The sequence below is a fragment of the Heterocephalus glaber genome, unplaced genomic scaffold, assembly GCF_053883595.1.
Source record: "Heterocephalus glaber isolate CG9 unplaced genomic scaffold, H.glaber_assembly_v1.0 deba00001757, whole genome shotgun sequence".
NCBI lineage: Eukaryota > Metazoa > Chordata > Mammalia > Rodentia > Bathyergidae > Heterocephalus > Heterocephalus glaber.
In genome coordinates, this window is record NW_028258454.1 from 862,631 (window position 1) to 882,833 (window position 20,203).

Sequence of the window (20,203 nt, forward strand, 5' to 3'; positions counted from 1 at the left end):
TCCACCAGCTTTGCACCACCCCACCCCTAGACTGTTGCCATCTGCTTCCTAACTGCTCAGCTGGAATCACACTTGCCTGTTACCCCTTACCCTCTCCCCATCCTTCCAGACTAGCTTTACTCAACAGTTTCATCATGCTGCTCCTTGCTCAAAAATCTTAGTAAATCTTCATATCTACAAAAAAAAAAATGCTCTGCATCCTTAGCTCTCTGATCCATAGCTGACAGTATTTCCAAGTACGCACCTATTCCAGCATGGCTAATTTGTTTTAACTGCAATCTTGTGCCACAAAATGACATTTTGGTCAATGATGGGCCACATAAATGACATTGGTCCTAGAAGATTACAGTAGAGATAAAAAAATTTCTATCATCTAGTGACATCACAGTGTCATTAGAAACTGCCAGATGTATAACAGTATAGCACATCAATTATGCATTGTACATCATACTTGACAAAGAACACAAACTATGTTGCTGGTTTGTGTGATTGCTGGGTTATACATGTAGTACTGGTTTATGTACTAAACTTTGTATTGTTATTTTGGAGTATAATCCTTCTACTTAAGAATATTTACTGTAACAACATGTGCCTAGTCATGCCAGCACCAGCCTCATACATCTCATGCTTACTGTCTTTTGACTGCATCAGGAGGTGATGTGGAATGAATGACCTCTACTACCCAGGTTTGTATAAAGTATGTGATATGATGTTCACACAATGATGAAATCACCATAGAATGCAATTCTCAGAATGTATCCTTACCATTAAGTGACACGCAATCATATATAATTCACTATCCAGGAAATATATCATGAGATCTCTGAGTCAGGATAAACAAAAAACCGGTCACTGAATAAATGAGAGATGGCCAAAAATTTAAAATGCAGCCTACCATGCTGCACTTTCCTCATCTGTAAAACAGGAAAATAATAAAACCTACCTTGTGGGATAGCTGTGAAGACATGAAATGCTAAGTAAAGGTCTTAGCCATGTAGCTAGTGCTCAGTAAGCATGATCTGTAATCAGCCTCCAGTTCAGTCCTTGGACCTGAGAGCAAAGCAGCCTGAGCACAGACGCACAGGTGTCTCCCTCGATGGCTCTCCTGTCCCCTGTAGAGTGGCAGGCTGTGGTTGCCCCTTCAGCTGTTGTCTGGGACCCTGTCTGTCACTCTGCAACACTTTCCTCATCTGGAATTTCCTTTCCCTTTTTCTCACGTGCAGTTATGCTGTTTCTCCATTTAGAATACTTATCCTCCACCATCCTACATCACTACCCTTTGAGGCTTAATTTTAAAATGTCCACTGTCACCATTCCTAACCAATGAACCAGACATGTTTGCCAAAGCTACATAAACATTAAGTTGGAGATTAAAAAACTCCATGGGCTATTTCATCCTACAAATATGGCTACACTATGAAATAAATCCAAACAAGTGACTGGCTTATACCTTTCTACAACAACAGAAACAGAAAATTCTGTGTTAAAACCACTAAGCATAAGCATTAAATTAAGGTGTCTTTTAAAAAGACACATAGTTAGGACTATGTCATTTATTAGCCCTTTATCATCATCAGTCACTGCATATATCAGTGGTTCTCAATTTGGACACTTCTGAAACCTCTGTGGGAAGATTTTTAATACTGAAATCACTCCACATCCCTCTGTACAGTGACTCTGATTTAATGTGCAGTGTAGAGTCTGGGCATTGCCATGTTTTATGTTTTAAGAGCTTCCAGGTGACTTCAATTTGCATCCGGAGTTGAAATCCTAGATCTAAAATTTAGATAAATCCTAGATCTAAAATGTATGTTTCTTGCTTACTCTGAACCCTTCCTGGTGTTTTAGCTTTGGCTGAAGACAAAGACCATTAGTACATTCTACTCCCCTTTGTTAAACTTTAGTCAGCAGTACTCTCCCAAAAGGGAGTTCTGGCTGTGCTGAGATGTTGATCTCCTTACTTCTCAGCACAGCCAGGTGGAGCCTGGGACTGCTGGCCTGAAGTAGCAGGCAGCCTCATCCATCCACACCAGTGTGCTGTAGATAACAGCCTGTTACAGTCTATACACCCTGAATGCAAAGGATTGGGAAGCAGTGGGAAGAACTAGGTTCCCCATTTTCTGGCAATTCTGTGCTCCGTTATTTGTTTTGGTATTAAGCTACTGAATTTGATTAGTATCTAACCATGGTCCTGGACTGAATCTTACTTTGAGCTGTTTTTCAGGCTCTTTTACATACAAAATTAAAGTTATTGCTCACAATTTTCAACTCATACTACTCTTTGCTTTTGTGTCACTTAACAGAAGTAGGATGAAATTGAAAATTAAGGTTATGACACGCATCTGGAAAGTCAGAATTTGGAATGACTGTGACTGTAAGCAGCATTATAAAAGCAATTATAAATTCAATTTAGAGTTCATTACGGATTGTAAATTCAATGTGCCCAAGCAGAGACATTTTCATTACTAGCTGGCATGAGCTAGCTAGCTGAGCAGGAGTGCTGAGCAGAGCATGCAAATGGTGGCCTTAGAATAGAGCCCCACTGAGGTGGAGTTAACCAACCATCTGCTTATTTGTTAACTCATTTTTGCATTTAATAAACTTTTATTAAGTTTAGATAGTAAGAATGTAATATAATGACACAGAACCTTCTTTCAAGAAATTCAAATCTAGTGAGAAGACAGAACTAAACATTTCAATAACATGTGATAAGAACTATTGCAGGAAGTAGGCCAGATAGCTCCTAAGGAAGGAAAGACTTCACAGAGGACAGATGCTGAAACTGGTTGGTTGGTAAAATGGAGGAGGAGAGAAGACAGCATGAGGTTTGTAGAGATCAACAGAAAAGGTCCGAAGATATGCAAAACATGCACATAAATGAACACTGGCTCAGTGAGAGACAAAGTTGAATAATAGGCTGGCATCAGAGAACAACTATATTAGTGTGTGCAAAGCCATAGCCCAAGTGTTCATATCACACTCAGTCTAAAGAAACAATGTACTGTACTGTACTGTACTAACTCAGGGGAAATTGTCCTTGTGAAGCTCAGAAATGTTGCTAGGACTGTTTCTCACTAAGCAATGCAAATGTTTTCATCTATGCACACAACAGCCTTTCATCACTGAAGGATGGTGGGTGTAAAGATCATCTCTTCCATTTGCCTCTGATGATGTCCTCACAAAAGAGCCTTCTGGTGATTACTTGGCTTCCTGTGCAGGTTTATCCAAGGAGGGCGCTGAGGCAAACTAATGACTCCCCTAACCCCTGTAGAGTTGGACAAGAAGGCTCAGCAGGTCTGAGTTGGATCAAGGACAGGACAGATTAGTACCAGACAGGAGCGCCAAAGGCTCCTTCTGAGGATAGCCCTGATTAAAGTTTCCCTAGAGTTAAATTTGTTGTCTTATTATTTGTTTTCTATTTGTACAACCTAGTCAGTGTTCCTTTTTTTCTTCCTTGATTTATTTTGAATTTTTTTTATTATTCCATTTCCCCCTCCATTAGCTTGGCAGTTATATTCTATTTTACTATTCTTTCAGCAATTACTTTAGAATTTGCAACATGCATCCTTGACCCATTAATAACTAATATAAATTGTGAGGATTTTTTACCATTTCCTGGATAATGCCAAGTATCATGAATCACTTTAATTTCAACATATATATATCACTTTTACTTATATTTCAAGCCAACAAATGTTTTAAAATTTCACAAGATATAATTAATTTTACTATTTTAAACCATCAATATTTATTTAGATTTACCTAGATAGTGAAACATTTTATTGTGCTTCATTCTTTTTTGTATCTCTGAGATTCCATCTGACACCCTTTTTCTTCTCCCTGAAGAATTCCCTGTAGTATTTCCTATGGTGTGGATTTTCTGGTAACAAATTCTTACTGCTTTTTCCATTAAAAGTCTTTTACATCTTCATTCTGAGAGAATATTTTCTCAGGATATAAAAGCCTAGGTTGTTAGGTATTTTTTCTCAGCACTTTAAACATATCATTCTATTATTTTCTGTCTTCCTTTTTTTTTCTAATGATAAATTAGCTTTCAGTGTAACTATTGCTTTTTTGAAAGGAATATGAAATTTCTCCCCTATTAACCCTGATGATTCTTGGGATTTGGTTGTTGTCTTTAGTTTTCAGAAGTTGCTGTCATATGCTCAGGTATCTTATACTGCTGGGAGTTTGTGTGGTTTCTTGAATCTGCAGATTAATATCTTTCATCATTTTGAGACATCGTATTGTCTGTTCAAATATTGTTTCTGCCTCCTTGCTTCTCTTTTCTTCCGAGATTCCAATTTCTCATAAATTACAGTCTCACTATATCCAATCTGTGCTTTATTTAAATGTTTCTTCCAATCTATCATCCAGTATACTAATTCTGTTTTCAATATGTCCAAATTGTTTATTAAAATAATCAAATGTAGTTTTGTTTCTTCATTTTAAGAATTTCTATTCTTTTAATTCTCTGACAAAGTTATCAGTCTTGTCTTTTATTTTGATATCCCATCTCTATAAATACAGTATCACATAAACATCATTCTTCTACAGAACCCCTTCACTTCCCATAACAGTCCAAGTTGATCTCCAATAAGTATTACTCTTTGTGAGATGAGAGGGTGAGGGCTGGCTATGCTCTACTACTCCATGTCCAGTTTTGCCCAATAAAATGGTTTGTATCTGTGCTATGTACCCAACCTCACTGCATGGTAGAGAGAGAATGTGATGATATCTGAATTTTTTAATGTTAAATTGACATTCTGTTTTCTACATTTATTTTTGTGAGCCTAAATCAGTTGTCAAAGTGTAAATTTTATTAAATGTGCTAAAAAGTATAATTTCTGGCATTCCAAAATGAAGGAGCAGGCCCTGGAACATGATGATCATATCACAAGTTTTCATGTTTTCCATACCGGCTCCAGTTGCCCTTGCTAGGAATACATTCTTTGTCTTTCTCTTCATTTCACCTTAGCTCAGATAGAGACCAGTAACTTAGGAAGAAAATCAACTTATCAGAAATCATGAATAAAAAGAGCCTTGAAGTTTTATAATATTTCTCACTTTATAAGTGAGGAAATAAGAGAGAGGGAATACATAGCCACATGTCACTCTACACTGAGTTATAAACCCAACCCCACATAGTGAGTTTTTTTAAGGCTCTTCTAATGAATCTTTCCAAAATATTCAACTTTTTTTCAAAGAAACAACAGCTCTTTCCCTTTTGTACCTACATTTCATAAGCTTAAGTAATATTTAATTAAATTATGTTATCACATTAACAAATACAGCTAGGAAAAATCACAACTAACCCTTTATAAAAATATAACTGAAAATAACAGATATTATTAGAGAGTAACCAGCTAACTGAAGTAGTCAGCTTGCCTTTTCCATTGTTTGTTTTATAAAGAAAACAGGGAGACTTGGTTACTCCAGCCAATTATGTTTAGTGAAAAGTAATTTAAAAGCACTTCTAATATTATTTCTTTACATTACTAGTTTCCATTCATTAGTGCTTACCTCCATGAAGTTTCTGTTTCTGATTAAACTACAAGACTTTTTCAACTATTGACTTTCACATAACTTTAGATTGAAGCCCAAAGTCAAGATTCATACATTTATCTATTAAGCTCAAATTATTACTTAGCACTGTTGCACATTATTTTTTTTACAACAAGATTCAGTGCACATTATCTAAGAGGTCTGAAGAGTTTACTTCAAATTAAACAATTTGGACTGAGATATAGATTTGTGATGGAAATATAAATTTATTTCATCTAACTTTATTCTCCTGAAATCTAGGATATATTTGGATGATGCTCCTGGAGGCAGCCCCACAGTAAATCAAACTGGGTGCCTGCCTAAGTCATCATCTGTACAAGAGCATTGCCAGACACAACACATTCTCCCAACTTAGCTTAAGAATGTTCAGTTGCTGCATGTGAACAGTTTCCTGCTACATCTACACAAGATTATAGGAACAAAGTATGTGATATAAAGACTCATATCTTTTTAGCATTTTAAAGGAGCATTTCGTCTGTAAAATCTTTAAAAATACATGAAGCAATTTACTTAAAATAATTAGTTGGGACACTGATTTTTCATTCCAGAAGTTTCCTCTGGGACCTGAGTTAGTGTAATACTCCTGGCCTCGCTTCCCTTTATCACTCTTCCCAGTTTACGTTTTCCTTGCGCTGTGGAGTACATGAGGACAGGTCTGTGGTTCTTCCTGTACCTGGGTAAACAAATCTTTCTCACTCTGAGATTTGGTATTCAAAAGCACTTTGCTGTTTCATGTACCTAAGCCACATTCTCTGATGCCAGCTTTAAAAGTAATATATGATATTTTTATTTCATTTCTATTTCCACTCCTTCAACTTATTTATCAATAATTTCAGAACTTAGACAAAGGAAAGAGTATGTTGTATAGTAGTTGTACTTGCCAAATTCCAATATACATGTACACAGCACATGTACAGCAACTAGTAGGACCTAAAGGATATCCCTTAACACCAATAACAGATGTAATAGTGTCCACTACAAATAGATATAGGGACCAATCAGACCAAGAGAAACCTCCCAGCTAGATCTCAGCAGTACCCCTGATAACACACAGGTCTTCCTCAGAAGCACACAGCCACATATTTATTTACACAAGCTTTAAGAACTCCAGAACTCTGGGGTTGACAAGATGCTTTGTGAGCAACACAGATCAATGTTAAAGGTGGATTATCCATGGTCAGTCACAAATAATATCATACATATTGTAAACTTGCCCATGAGTTGGGAAGTACTGACAATTTGAATCAAATTACACACAAAAAGACCAAATTGATATGCTTGCATTTATTTATTTTATTTTATTTATTTGATTTTTTGAGACAAGGTCTCATCTTATAAGGCAGGCTGGCCTTGAATTCACTATGTAGCCCTGGCTGGCCTTGAACTCATGGCAATCCTCCCCATGCAGCCTCCTGAGTGCTGGGATACAGGCATACACCACCACGCCCAGCTCCAAATTGGTATTCTGAAGAGAAAAGCCTTTGATCCCTTTCTCCTTGCTTATCCTGTTTCTCTTCTTTCCAGGTTTACAGATTGTCTGCATTTCCCAGCCAAGTGAATGAGTTCCAGCCAAGGGAAGGTGAATACTAGTGATGTACTCTGTCACTAGGCATGGATCATCAAAATCTCCCACACATGACCCTCTGCACTTTTTCCCATTTGCAGCTTAAAGAACAGCAGCCTTAAAGACCACATGCTAGAGATGGCAAAGCCACACCAAGTAAGGCATCTTGGTCCCTGAGTCACTGCTTGAATAAGAGTTGCTAAATTATAAATGCCTGCATCAGATTTTTAAGTGAGCTAGAGAGAAACTCTTATTATACCAAGTTACAGAGATTAGGTGGATTTGTTATAGCAGCTAGTGTTACCTTACCTAATACAAATTCTAACAATATACATCTCAGTCACCCTTAAATTTCTCACCCCAATATTAAACATCTGTACTCTGGCATGGAAAACTATATATATACAGATATATAATTTTAACTTTCTTGTACTGGAGATTTAACTCAGGTTACTCTCCCATTGAGCTACATACCCAGGCGTGCCCCCCCCCACCTTTATTTCGAGACAAGATCTGGCTAAATTGCCCAGGCTGGCTCAAAAACTATGATTCTCTTGCCTCAGCTTCACAAGTAGCTGGGGTTACAGGAATGCACCACCACATCCAGTATAATTTTAGCCCTAATTACACAAGTAAACGAAAACACTCTTTTCATTAAAAAAAAAAAGTAATCTAATATAACTATGGAAAATTTCTCTTAATTACTACCACCTCTATCCCTGTCCCATTACCACAGATAACCCAGATAATCAACAATATTTTGTAAATTTAAGAAGCAAAAACAAAAACTAAGCCTGGCAAAATAAATAATAGAAATTCCACTTTTAAATTCTAATAAATACCCATAATGTGCAAAATAAAGGGAACAGGAGAATAACACAGTTCCCTCCTTGTAGGAACGTGAAGGCTCGCATGGAGCTATATCTGCAAACAGATTGTTTTAATACAGTGTGACCTGCTTCAACAGAAAGAGTGTGCAAATGGCATCAGATGTGGAACAGAAAAAGGTAGTTTTTAACTTTGAGATGGTGTGGCACAGACTGTGAGGATACAGGTGTGAGAGGGGTGGGGCAGTCTGAAGTATAATCAGAGTATAAAACGCTGATTTAATGAGTTTTCTAGAAGTTGCAAGTGGTTGGAGGCAATTCAGATAATAGGAAAACATGTGGAAAAGATAAAAGGTGTGAAACTGTACAGTGAGCCTAGCACACATGCACCTTGGGGCACCCTTCACCAGAGTCTGTGATCATCTTGAAAGTTTCAAGGCCTCCAGGCATGAATGTTAGCATTCTGCTGATGCTTACAAATGCTACTCTGAACTCCAAGCAGATGGGATAATCCCTATCACTTTGTCTTTCCCAAGGCTTTGGCCAGTGCTGATAATCAGTCAATGATGAGCGCCGTTATTGCCTTTGCTACTGTGTGGGTGCCATGTTGTTTCTCCTCTGCAATGCCTGTCTGCCATCCACCTTGCTTTGGACCCAGCTAATTATGGACTGAAACGTCTATGAACTCTGCCATTCCACCACTCCCAGGCCAGAGGAGGTGAGCCACACGGACACCAGCAGCACCCTCCCCCCCCCCACACACACACACCGTGGAAATGAGAATACACGTAAACTAGCCTCAAAAACAGACTTCTGGATCATGTACAGCAACTCCCAAATGAAACGAGATGGAACATTCTGATACTCAACCACCTGGACTCCCTGAACTGGCAACAAGAGGATCTGGAAAATATGAAATCAGAAATAATTTCTCACATAACAGCAGAGATTGTGCCCATAGGGCAAGACATGATTAATAAATCTAGAGAGGACACAGATTTAAAAAATAGAGGAGCTGAGGAACATGATGGAATCCCAACATAGTAAACAAATGGAATCCATAAAACAGATACAAACAGATTAACAGGAGAGTAAAAGTTCCATTGAAAGTCTACGCAGAAGAATGAGCCAATGTTAGGACAGAATTTCAGATACAGAAGATAAGATTGCAATTAGTGACCAGGAAAAGAAAAATTGCTTTAAAATTTTAAGGGACCACAAGAAAGCAATCCAGCAGCTGCTAGACGATGCAAAGAAGAATAACATAAGACAGATTGGAGTCAATGAAGAAACAGGAGAGAGTGCACATGACATAAAAAAAACTGTTCACAGAAGTGATGGCAGAAAACTTCCCAAGGAGGGGAAAAGAACCTGACATACAGATAAGTAAGGCATATAGGACTCCAACCAGCCTGGATCAAAAAAAATCTACACATAGGCATATAACTGTTAGGATTCCAGAAACCCAGCAGAACAACAAAATTCTACAAGTAGTGAGAGAAAAGAAACAAATCAAATACAAAGGAAAGCCCATCAGAATCACAGCAGACTTCTCAATGCAAACCCTCAAGGGCAAGAAGAGCTTGGAGTGACATATTCCAAGCCCAAAAGGAAAACAGCCTCCCACCCAGATTGACGTACCCTGGAAAACTATCTTTCAAAATTGATGGAAAAATAAGATACTTTCATGACAAAGAGCACCTTAGGAACTTCATAAATACCAAACCACCACTGCAAAAAATTTTAGACAATATCCTAGAAAAAGACAATGAGGATCACAAACCCAGGAAGCCCAGCAGAATGAATTCATTGCGCATGACAAATTAAACACAATGGGGGAAGAATCCAACAAAAAGAAAAAGTCATGATGAAGCTTTTAAAACTTTTAATTTGATCTCCCAAATGTGTATATAACTCAATCTTGTTACTGTACTGATTAGTATTTTTCTGATTCTAGTGTTGCACACCTTTCCTTGTGCTATACTGGCTATTTATCGTCTTCTTGTGTCTATTTTATAATTGGGTTTTCTATTAATGAGCTGTAAGAGTTCTTTATATATTCTGGTCATAGGTTATATGCATTGTAAATATGGTCTGTTTAAAGACTACTTTTCATTTTAACGATGTCATTTAAAGTTCTCAATTTTGATGGAATCTCATTTATCAATTTTTTTCTTTTATACATCATGTTTTTTGTATCCTAGGAAGTTCTTGCCTACCCTAAATTCATAAACATTTTCCCTTATAATTTCTTCTTAAAGTTTTACAGTTTTAGTCTTTCATATTTAGGTGCATAGATCCTTCCAAGTTATTTTTATGTATGGAAATAAAGGGTTGAGGATAATTTTTTATACACGCATACCAGGTGATCCAGTGCCATTTGCTGAAAACACTATCGTTTCCTCTGCTCTTCAATTCAGTTTATATTCTATAAAATGTTAATGTTAAGAGCCCACTGAAGACAAGCAGGTCTGCGGAAGCCCTACGGAGGTCGCAAGTCATGCGGAACATGCCAAATCAGCCCCCTGCAGACAGATAGGTCTGCAGACGCCCTACCGAGGTCACGAGTTGTGCGGAACATGCCAAATCAGCCCGCTGCAGACAAGCAGGTCTGCAGACACGCAACCAAGGTCGTGAGTCACGGAACACGCTGAATCAGTACGCGCCCCAGCAGCAATCCACTGGACATCCACCCCACCCCACCCCCCCGCTCCTCTGGCCTCCTCTCTGTACAGCCACCTGGTTCCACACTACAAAGATGCAGAGGACACTGGACCGCCAGACCACGGTACTGGTAAGTTGGAGTCATCTTCACCTCCCATCAGGACCGGGTCTATCTTCAGGGGAAGGGCAGCTGGAACCTGCAATACAACTCTGCAGAGTTCAACCCTACAGGAGGACAGGGAGCTCAACTTGGGACTTGCAGCCAGAAATCTGCCTGAATCTCATGGGTCTCCAACTAGCTTGCTGGGACTCATTGACTTATATCTGCACATTGCTATCCACGTTGTCTATTGTGACAGTAGAGACATACCCTGAAAGAGGCCCTACATCTTCACTGTTTTTTTTTATTCCCAAATTTAGTATTATTAGTTTGGTTTTTTCTCTTTTCTTTTGCTCCTCTTTAATTTTTATTCCTACTCTGCAAATATTTGTTTTTCTCTTTTTTTCTCTTCTTGTCTTCTTTTTTTTCTCTTTCCTTTCTCTCTCTCTTATACTCACCCTCTTGCTCTCCCACATTGTTCATCTTCCCTTTTTGTCCCTGTTTTGGTCCTCATTCAGAGTTCTTCTTTATTTTACTATTAGTCTCTTTTTCCTTCTCACCTGTGTCCTCTGGCCACACTGCTAACCTTCCCCTATCCTTCTGCCCATCTGTCCCTCCCTCCCCAACCCCTTCTAACTCCCCATCCCAAAGGGTAAAGTTGTTATATCAAAGAGTTTATTCACTACATGTTGGGTTGGTCCTCGATCTTGATTTAATGCACACAGCTAAAGGTGACAGATTAATAACTATCACAAAATGTCATTTTCAAAGATGTACTTGATGCAATGGTGTTGCTGATTGTATCACTTGGGCTAAGGTGTTGTTATTGATCTAGTCAATGAACCTTCCTAGTATAAGGAAAATGAGATAGCCTTAGAGCCATTAGAGACTCAAAACTTAAAGACCAGCTATATCTGGAAGACACCTCTGAGAAGCAATCATTCCATAAGGGTTCTAACTACAAGCAACAAAGATACCTACAATAGGCAATTTCCAACTATCAACCCAGGAGTTAAACCAAGGACTGTACCAAAAACAAAAATGAGAAGACATTTAAGCAAGGCACAAACTCAGACTTCCACCCCACCAAGGGTAAATCCTGGGGGAAACAAGATGGAAAAGTCCAATAACCAACCACCTGGATACGCTGAACGGATAGCACAGGAAGTAACACAATAGATGAATGAGGCTCTAGAAAAATTCAAAGCAGAAATAATCTCCCAGATATCTACAGAGATGGTGAGCAGAGTGAAAGATATGATTAGAGGATCTAGAACAGAAACAGATAAAAAAAATAGATGAGCTCAGAAACATGCTGGAAGCCATGAATACCCAGCATAAGAAAGAAATGGAATCCATGAAACAGATTCAAACAGATATTCAGGAGATCAAAAACTCCATAGAAAGTATCCACAGCAGATTAAGGGAATCTGAAGATAGAATATCAGATATAGAAGACAAAATTGTGGTTAGAGACCATGAAAATAGAGATTTCTTAAAAATAGTAAGGGACCACAAGAAATCAATCCAACAACTGCTAGATGATGCAAAGAAGAATAACATAAGACTGATAGGAGTCCATGAAAAAACACAAGAAAGCACAACTGACATAAAAAAATTGTTCAGAGAAGTAATAGTGGAAAACTTCCCAGACAAAGGTAGAGAATTGGACATCAGATAAATGAAGCATATAGAACTCAAACTAGCCATGATCAAAAAAAATCTACATCTAGACATATAATAATCAAGATCCAAGAAACCCAACAGAAAAACAAAATCCTACAAGCACTTAGAGAAAAGAAACAAATCACCTACAAAGGAAAGCCCATCAGAATCACAGCAGACTTCTCAACACAAACCCTCAAATCAAGGAGAGCCTGCAGTGAAGTATTTCAAGCCCTAAAAGAAAATAACTTCCAACCTAGACTGTTCTATCCTGCAAAATTATCTTTCAAAATCGATGGGCAAATTAGATACTTCCACGACAAAGATCACCTGAGAAATTTCATGAACACCAAACCAGCACTACAAGCAATTCTAAACAATATCCTAGAAAAAAGCAATGAAGGCCACAACTCCATGAGGTACAACAGAGGGAAGCCACCAGGCAAGGTAAGACACTAAAGGGAAAGAGGGAAAAAATAAGAAATAAAAAAGAGCCAACAAAAGTAAAACAGCATGACAAGGATAAGTCAATATTTATCAATTATAACCCTCAAGGCTAATGACCTCAATTCACCAATCAAAAGAAATAGACTGGCAGAATGGATTAAAAAGGAAAATGCAACAATATGCTGTATACAAGAAACACACCTAACTCAAAAAGAAACTCACAGACTGAAAGTAAAAGGATGGAAAACAGTTCTCCATGCCACAGGAACCCAGAAGAAAGCAGGGGTAGCAATCTTATTTGCAGACAAAGTGGATTTCAAACCAAAACTAATTAAGGGAGACAAAGATTATCACTACATCCTTGTGAAGGGAACAATCCAAGAGGAAGAGATGACAATCCTAAATATATATGCACCAAATACGAATGCCCCCAACTATACAAAACAAATATTAATAGACATGAAAAACCAAATAAACACTAACACAAATGTAGTGGGGGACCTCAATACCCGACTATCACAAATACACAGATCATCTAGACAAAAATTAACAACGAAATTCTAGAACTGAACGAAGTTATTAAACAAATGGACTTGATAGATGTTTACAGAGTGTTCCACCCCACAAAATCGGAATACACATTCTTTTCGACTGCACACAGGTCATTCTCCAGAATAGACCACATGCTAGCTCATAGGACATATCTAAGTAAATGCAAAAGAACTGAAGTTACCCCCTGTATATTATCAGACCATAGTGCAATAAAATTGGAGGTCAATAACATAAGAAACCGCAAAACCCCAACAAACACATGGAAACTGAATAACACCCTCTTGAACAACCAATGGGTCACAGAAGTAATTAAAGAAGAAATTAAACAGTTTCTACAAGTAAATGAAAATGCCAGTACAACATACAGGAATCTATGGGACACAGTGAAAGCAGTTCTACGCAGGAAATTCATGGCAGTGAATGTCCATACTAGGAAAACAGAGCAAACTCAGGTAAGTAACCTAATGCAGAACCTCAAACTCCTAGAAAAAGAACAGCATAATGAATCCAAAGCTCATAGAAGAGAGGAAATTATAAAGATCGGGGCAGAAATCAATGCAATGGAGACTAAGAGAACAACACAAAAAATCAATGAATCAAAGGGTTGGTTTTTTGAAAGAATAAATAAAATCAATAAACTTTTAGCCAACCTTATCAAAAAAAGGAAAGAAAGGGCACAAATACATGCAATTAAGAATGAAAAAGGTGAAGTTACAACAGATCCAAAAGAAAACCAGAGGATCATCAATACCTACTTAGAGAACCTCTACTCCAATAAAATAGAAAACACAGAAGAAATGGGCAGATTCCTAGATACATATGAATTGCCAAAGTTAAATGAAGAAGATATAGAAATTCTAAACACCCCAATTACAATGAGTGAAACTGAAAATGTAATAAAATATTTACCAACAAACAAAAGCCCAAGTCTGGATGGCATCACTGCTGAATTTTACAATACATTTAAAGAAGAACTAATGCTATTACTCTTTAAACTCATCAAGGAAATTGAAAGGGAAGCAATACTTCCAGACTCATTCCTGGAAGCAAGTGTTACTTTGATTCCAAAACCAGGAAAAGACCCAACCCAAAAAGAGAACTACAGACCAATCTCCCTAATGAACATAGATACAAAAATCCTCAACAAGATACTGGCAAACAGAACACAGAGGGTCATCAAGAAGATCATACACCCTGACCAAGTCGGATTTATCCCAGGGATGCAAGGATGGTTCAACATTCATAAATCGATAAATGTAATACACCATATTAACAGAGTCAAGGACAAAAACCATATGATCATCTCAGTAGATGCAGAAAAAGCATTCGGCAAAATCCAGCACCCATTCAAGACAAAAACCCTACAGAAAATTGGAATAGAAGGTCTTTATCTTAACCTGATTAAGGCTATCTATGAAAAACCAACAGCCAACATCATACTAAATGGTCAAAAACTGAAAACTTTCACACTAAAATCAGGAACAAGACAAGGATGCCCACTATCACCACTCCTGTTCAACATAGTTCTGAAAATATTAGCCACAGCAATTAAAAAAGAGAAAGAAATAAAAGGAATAAAGATAGGAAAAGAAGAAGTTAAACTGTCATTATTTGCTGAGGATATGATACTTTACTTAGAAGAACCAAAAAATTCCACCAGAAGACTTCTAGACTTAATTGACAGATTCAGTAGAGTAGCTGGACACAAGGTCAGCACTCAAAAAACAATAGCCTTCTTGTACACAAATAACAGACTCACTGAGAGAGAAATTAGGGAAACAATTCCATTTACAATAGCATCCAAAAAAATGAAATATCTAGGATCAATCTAACAAAGGAAGCAAAACACCTCTACACTGAAAACTACAGCACTCTGAAAAAAAGAGATCAAAGAGGATACAAGAAAATGGAAAGACATCCCTTGCTCCTGGGTAGGAAGAACCGATATAGTGAAAATGGCCATACTTCCAAAACTACTATATAGATTCAATGCAATGCTTATTGAAATTCCAACAATATACCTCACAGAACTAGAGAAAACAATACAAAAATTCATTTGGAACCATAAGCGACCTAGAATAGCTAAAGCAATTCTAAGCAACAGAAACATGGCTGGGGGTATCACAATTCCCAACTTGAAACTATACTACAAAGCTACTGTGATAAAAACAGCATGGTACTGGAAAAGGAACAGACCTGAGGATTAGTGGAATAGATTAGAAGATCCAGAAACAACTCCAGACATGCTCAGCCACCTCATCTTTGACAAAGGAGAAAACCACCCTCATTGGAGGAAAGATAGCCTATTTAATAAATGGTGATGGAAAAACTGGATCTCAACCTGCCAAAGATCGAAACTAGACCCACACCTATCACCATGCACTAAACAAAGATTGAAGTGGATTAAAGATATAAATATTAAGACAGCAACACTAAACTTGCTGGAAGATAAGTTAGGTATAACTCTTGAAGACACTGGCATGGGAAAAGACTTCATGAACAAAACCTCAGCAGCACGGGAACTGGCAGTAAGAATAAGCAACTGGGATCTCATCTTATTAAAAAGCTTCTGCATTGCAAAAGAAACCACCAATAGAGCTAACAGACAACCTACAATATGGGGAAAAAATTTTAGCAGCTGTACCTCAGACAAAGGACTACTATCTAGAATATATAAAGAATTGAAAAAAATCAGATCCCCCAAATTCAAAGATTCAATTCAAAAATGGGCATCTGAAATGAACAGACATTTCTCAGACAAAGAAGTAAAAGCAGCAAACAAATATATGAAAAAATGTTCAACATCACTCATCATTCGAGAGATGCAGATGAAAACAACACTGAGATTCCACCTCACCCCACAAAGAATGGCTGCTATCAAGAAATCAACAAATAACAAATGCTGGCAGGGTTGTGGAGAGAAAGGAACCCTTCTCCATTGTTCGTGGGAATGCAGACTGGTGCAATCACTGTGGAAATCAGTATGGAGATACCTCAAAGAACTAGGACTAGAGGTCCCATATGACCCAGCTATTCCCCTGCTGTGTATCTTCTCAAAAGAATTAAAAGAATCATACCACAGTGATATATGTGCACCCATGTTCACAGCTGCACAGTTTGTAATAGCTAAAGCTTGGAAACAGCCCAAGTGCCCATCAACTGGAAACTGGATAAAGAAAATGTGGTTTTTTTATAAAATGGAGTACTACTCAGCCATAAAGAATGAAAAACTAGAGTCATTTATAGCTAAATGGATGAATATCGAGGCCATACTCTTAAGTGAAATAAATAGGACACACATGTGTAAATACCGAATAGTTTCACTATTGTGAGAAACAGATAGTGTAAACAAGGGTTAAAATGATTAAAATGAATAAATGATAATTTGAAATAGGAAAAAATGTCCAAAGACAAAGGAATGAAGGGAGGGGAAGGCAAAAGGAAAAGAGGGAAAGGAAAATCTATGAGAAAAGAAAAAAATCATGGAAATGAAATCTATGTAAATAGGTAAAGGCGGAAGAGGTGAAGGGTGCACAGGTAATGGGGAAAAAAGTAAGAACCAAGATATATCATGTACAGGTACAAACACCCAATGATAAGTGCAAACGAATTATATACCTAAAATGTACCAATAAAATGTACCAATAAAATTAATTTTTTTAAAAAGTGTTACTGTTAAATAATCTTTCAAAACTCAGTGGACCATATATGTGTGGTTCTATTTCTAGATTCTCTGTTTTATTCCAATGATCTATTGTCTTTCCTTACACCAACACTGCCTTGATTACTGTAGCTTTAGAAGAAGTCTTAAAATTAGGTACTAAACGTCTTCAACACTTTTTTTTTAACTTTTCTAGGTCCTTTGTACTCCTACATAATTTTTAAATTTCAATATCCAATTCTTCATTTATAGCAAGTATACATAGACCTGAATTTTTATATATACCTTGTGTTTTCTCATCCTGCTAAATTCAAATACAAGTTCTAGGGCCTCCTAGAGATTTCTTAGTATGTTCTCTGTAGATGATCATTTCATCTACATATAAAGATTTTGCTTCTACCTTGCCAATCCTATCCTAATTGTGTCATTTTATTGCCAGACTGTTTTGGTTGGGCCTAGGTTTCAAAGTTTAATGGACAGACGAATAGTAAGCATATCAGCCCTTGTTCCACACCTTAGGGAGAAAGCATTATATCTTCTCCATTCATATAAGGCATTTTTGCTGGAAGTATGGAGTACATGTCTTTAATCTGTTGAGAAGGTTCTGTTCTACTTCTAGTCTCCTGATAGCTTTTACCATGAACAGCTGGAGAATATATTCTCCAACTAGTGACAGGATCATATGGCTTTCTCCTTTCCTCTGTTAAAATGATGACTTTTGGGGGTGGATCTTCCAATGCTGAACCAACACTGCCATCCCTATAATAAAACCACTTTTTACATACTGCCAGATCTGACTTCTAATAGTTTGTTTTGTTAAACATATTTCTATCTATGTTCATACTTTTTTCTTCTATTATCTTTATCCAGTTTTAGGATTAGCACAATGTTGATTTCCTAAAATGAGGGGAGAAGTGTTCCTTCTTTTTTCTGCTTTAATTGTTTGATATAATTTATCAGTTAAAATGTATATGAGCCTGCTGTTGTCATATAGGTAGGTTTTCAAGCTAGGAATATACTTTCTTTAATAGGTGCTATTTAAATTTTATATTTCCTCCAGTGTTAGTTTCATTAATTTGTCTTCCAAGATACTTCTTAGAAGTTGCTTTCTATATCCTTTTAAATTCTGTAAAATCTGTGGTAATGTCTCCTAGAACTTGATATTCTAATTTTAAAAATGTATAGTTGATATCATGTAATAGGAAGTAAAGGTCTAAAGGAGCAGGGGAAGTGGGAGGGGTAGGGGAAAGGAAAGAAGGGAAAAGAAAAATTATGAGAAAAGAAAAAAATTGAAACAAAGTCTTTGCAAATAGGGAAGGGTGCGGGGAGTGAAGGGAGGGCAGGGAAATGGGGAAAAAATAAGAACCAAGATACTCATGTAATGGTACAAGATCCCAATGATGAATGTAACTGTATTTTATACCAAAAATGTACCAATAAACTTAATGGGAACAAAAAAAATGATGAGCTAAACATGTGCTTATTATTAAGTGCTAAGGTAACTTGAGTTATTGTCTAAGACATGTGTAGCAGTCAGTCCAGATACACACACACACACACACACACACACACACATATATTTTAATTACATAAGCAAATGAAAAAAATTCTTGTAAAATTACAGTCTCACATAGACGTTTCCTTTTATTTCCACTGCTCCATTGCTGCCCCATTACCAGAGATAGACTTCTCCCCAGCTGTTCCACTGACTTTTTCAAAACTACAATTATAACTCCATAAAAGCATGAAGTGTGAAGGCTAATTGATCCAAAAAAATAGAACTATATGAAGAAGTGACCCATTTGAAAGTAGGATGTTTCAAAATAGTGATGTCTTTCCTACCATCTACTCCCCGCTCCAACCCAAATACTGCATGGAGGCCACATACACAAATTCTCCATTTATTTCAAGTAAGAAATGTCTACCTACTAGTGGATAAAGGTATTGATGTGACCAATCAAAAACTCTGGAATTGTAAAAATCACTTGTTTGTCCAGAGTTAAAAGGAATAATTTGGATTTTGGCATGAGCAATCAATCTATAAATACATAGGGAGAATCTATTCAGGGTCTAGCTATGGGCTGGGATCATGACTCTACACAGACTGCAGGCAAACCTCTGAACTTAACAGAGAAAAGTATAAAATCTCATCCCTCAAACTTTCAAAATCATCAAAAGCTGAGGACAAGCAGATGCTAGGTCCAGAGAGCCAAAATCAGTGATTTATGATTGGGCTAGTTCATAGCTTCGTCACCACTTGAGACCAAAATGTGGGGAACTCAGTTATTTGTGATCGTGGGAGTGATGGCACTACTGACATTTTGGGTGAGGTAATTCACCGTTGTATGTGTGCTCAGAGTGTTCAGCAGCTTCCCTATCTACTAGATGCCAGGAGTACCCCAGTCCTAACTGTGATACCCAAATGTCTTCAGACACAAATTAGCTCTGAACCACTGGTATCAGTAGACCCAAGCATGAGAAAAGACAGTTGGCCGCACATGAGAATAATAAACCATGAAGGACAGGAATATTCATGCTCTGGGACTCCTGGCTCAGGAGTTAAACACAGGCTTAACTGTTTAGCATTGGAATTCTTCAACAGCTACTGAGTATTAACACAGAGCAGAAACTGTACCTCACCTGCTGTCAGAGTCCTGGGAGTGTTGGTTACTAAGCAACAGAGCACTTCATCTGAATAGAATGTGTCAGGTTGGGGCCTTTAAAATATATCAGTGGGCCTGGATCAGCTTCTCCCCAGCTGTTCCACTAACTTTTTACATTTAAATCTACAATAACAAGTGGACAAGAGCATGAGGTATGAGGGCTACTTGGTCTGAAAAGCAGGAGAAATCTGGTGAGATCTCCTTGGCAGCTTCCTCGCAATTATTCTTGCTAAGTCTGTAACAAACAGGCACTCTGCTGTGGCCTTGAAAATAATAAATTTAAACATAAAACCCAGCTCACCTGTTAGAATCAGGGTGTGTTCATATACACATATAGGGTGATATTTTTTTAAAAAAGAAAACCATCAGGGCTTCCCTAAAGCAGACACTGCTGAGATGATCAAGAGAGGGTGAAACTTGTCCCCATCCCAAAAGCTCAGGAAGGAGAAGCCTTTTGCCTGATGCCTGGGTGGCAGTGGACTGTCTCTCCCGGGC

The 20,203-nt window shown here is 37.6% G+C and overlaps 1 protein-coding gene across 1 annotated transcript in view; it reads right to left on the reverse strand.

Annotated features, from left to right (window-relative positions):
* The window catches only part of Cmya5 (cardiomyopathy associated 5), a 96,622-nt gene that overhangs the window by 60,146 nt on the left and 16,273 nt on the right, over positions 1-20,203 (reverse strand). The window lies entirely within an intron of this gene.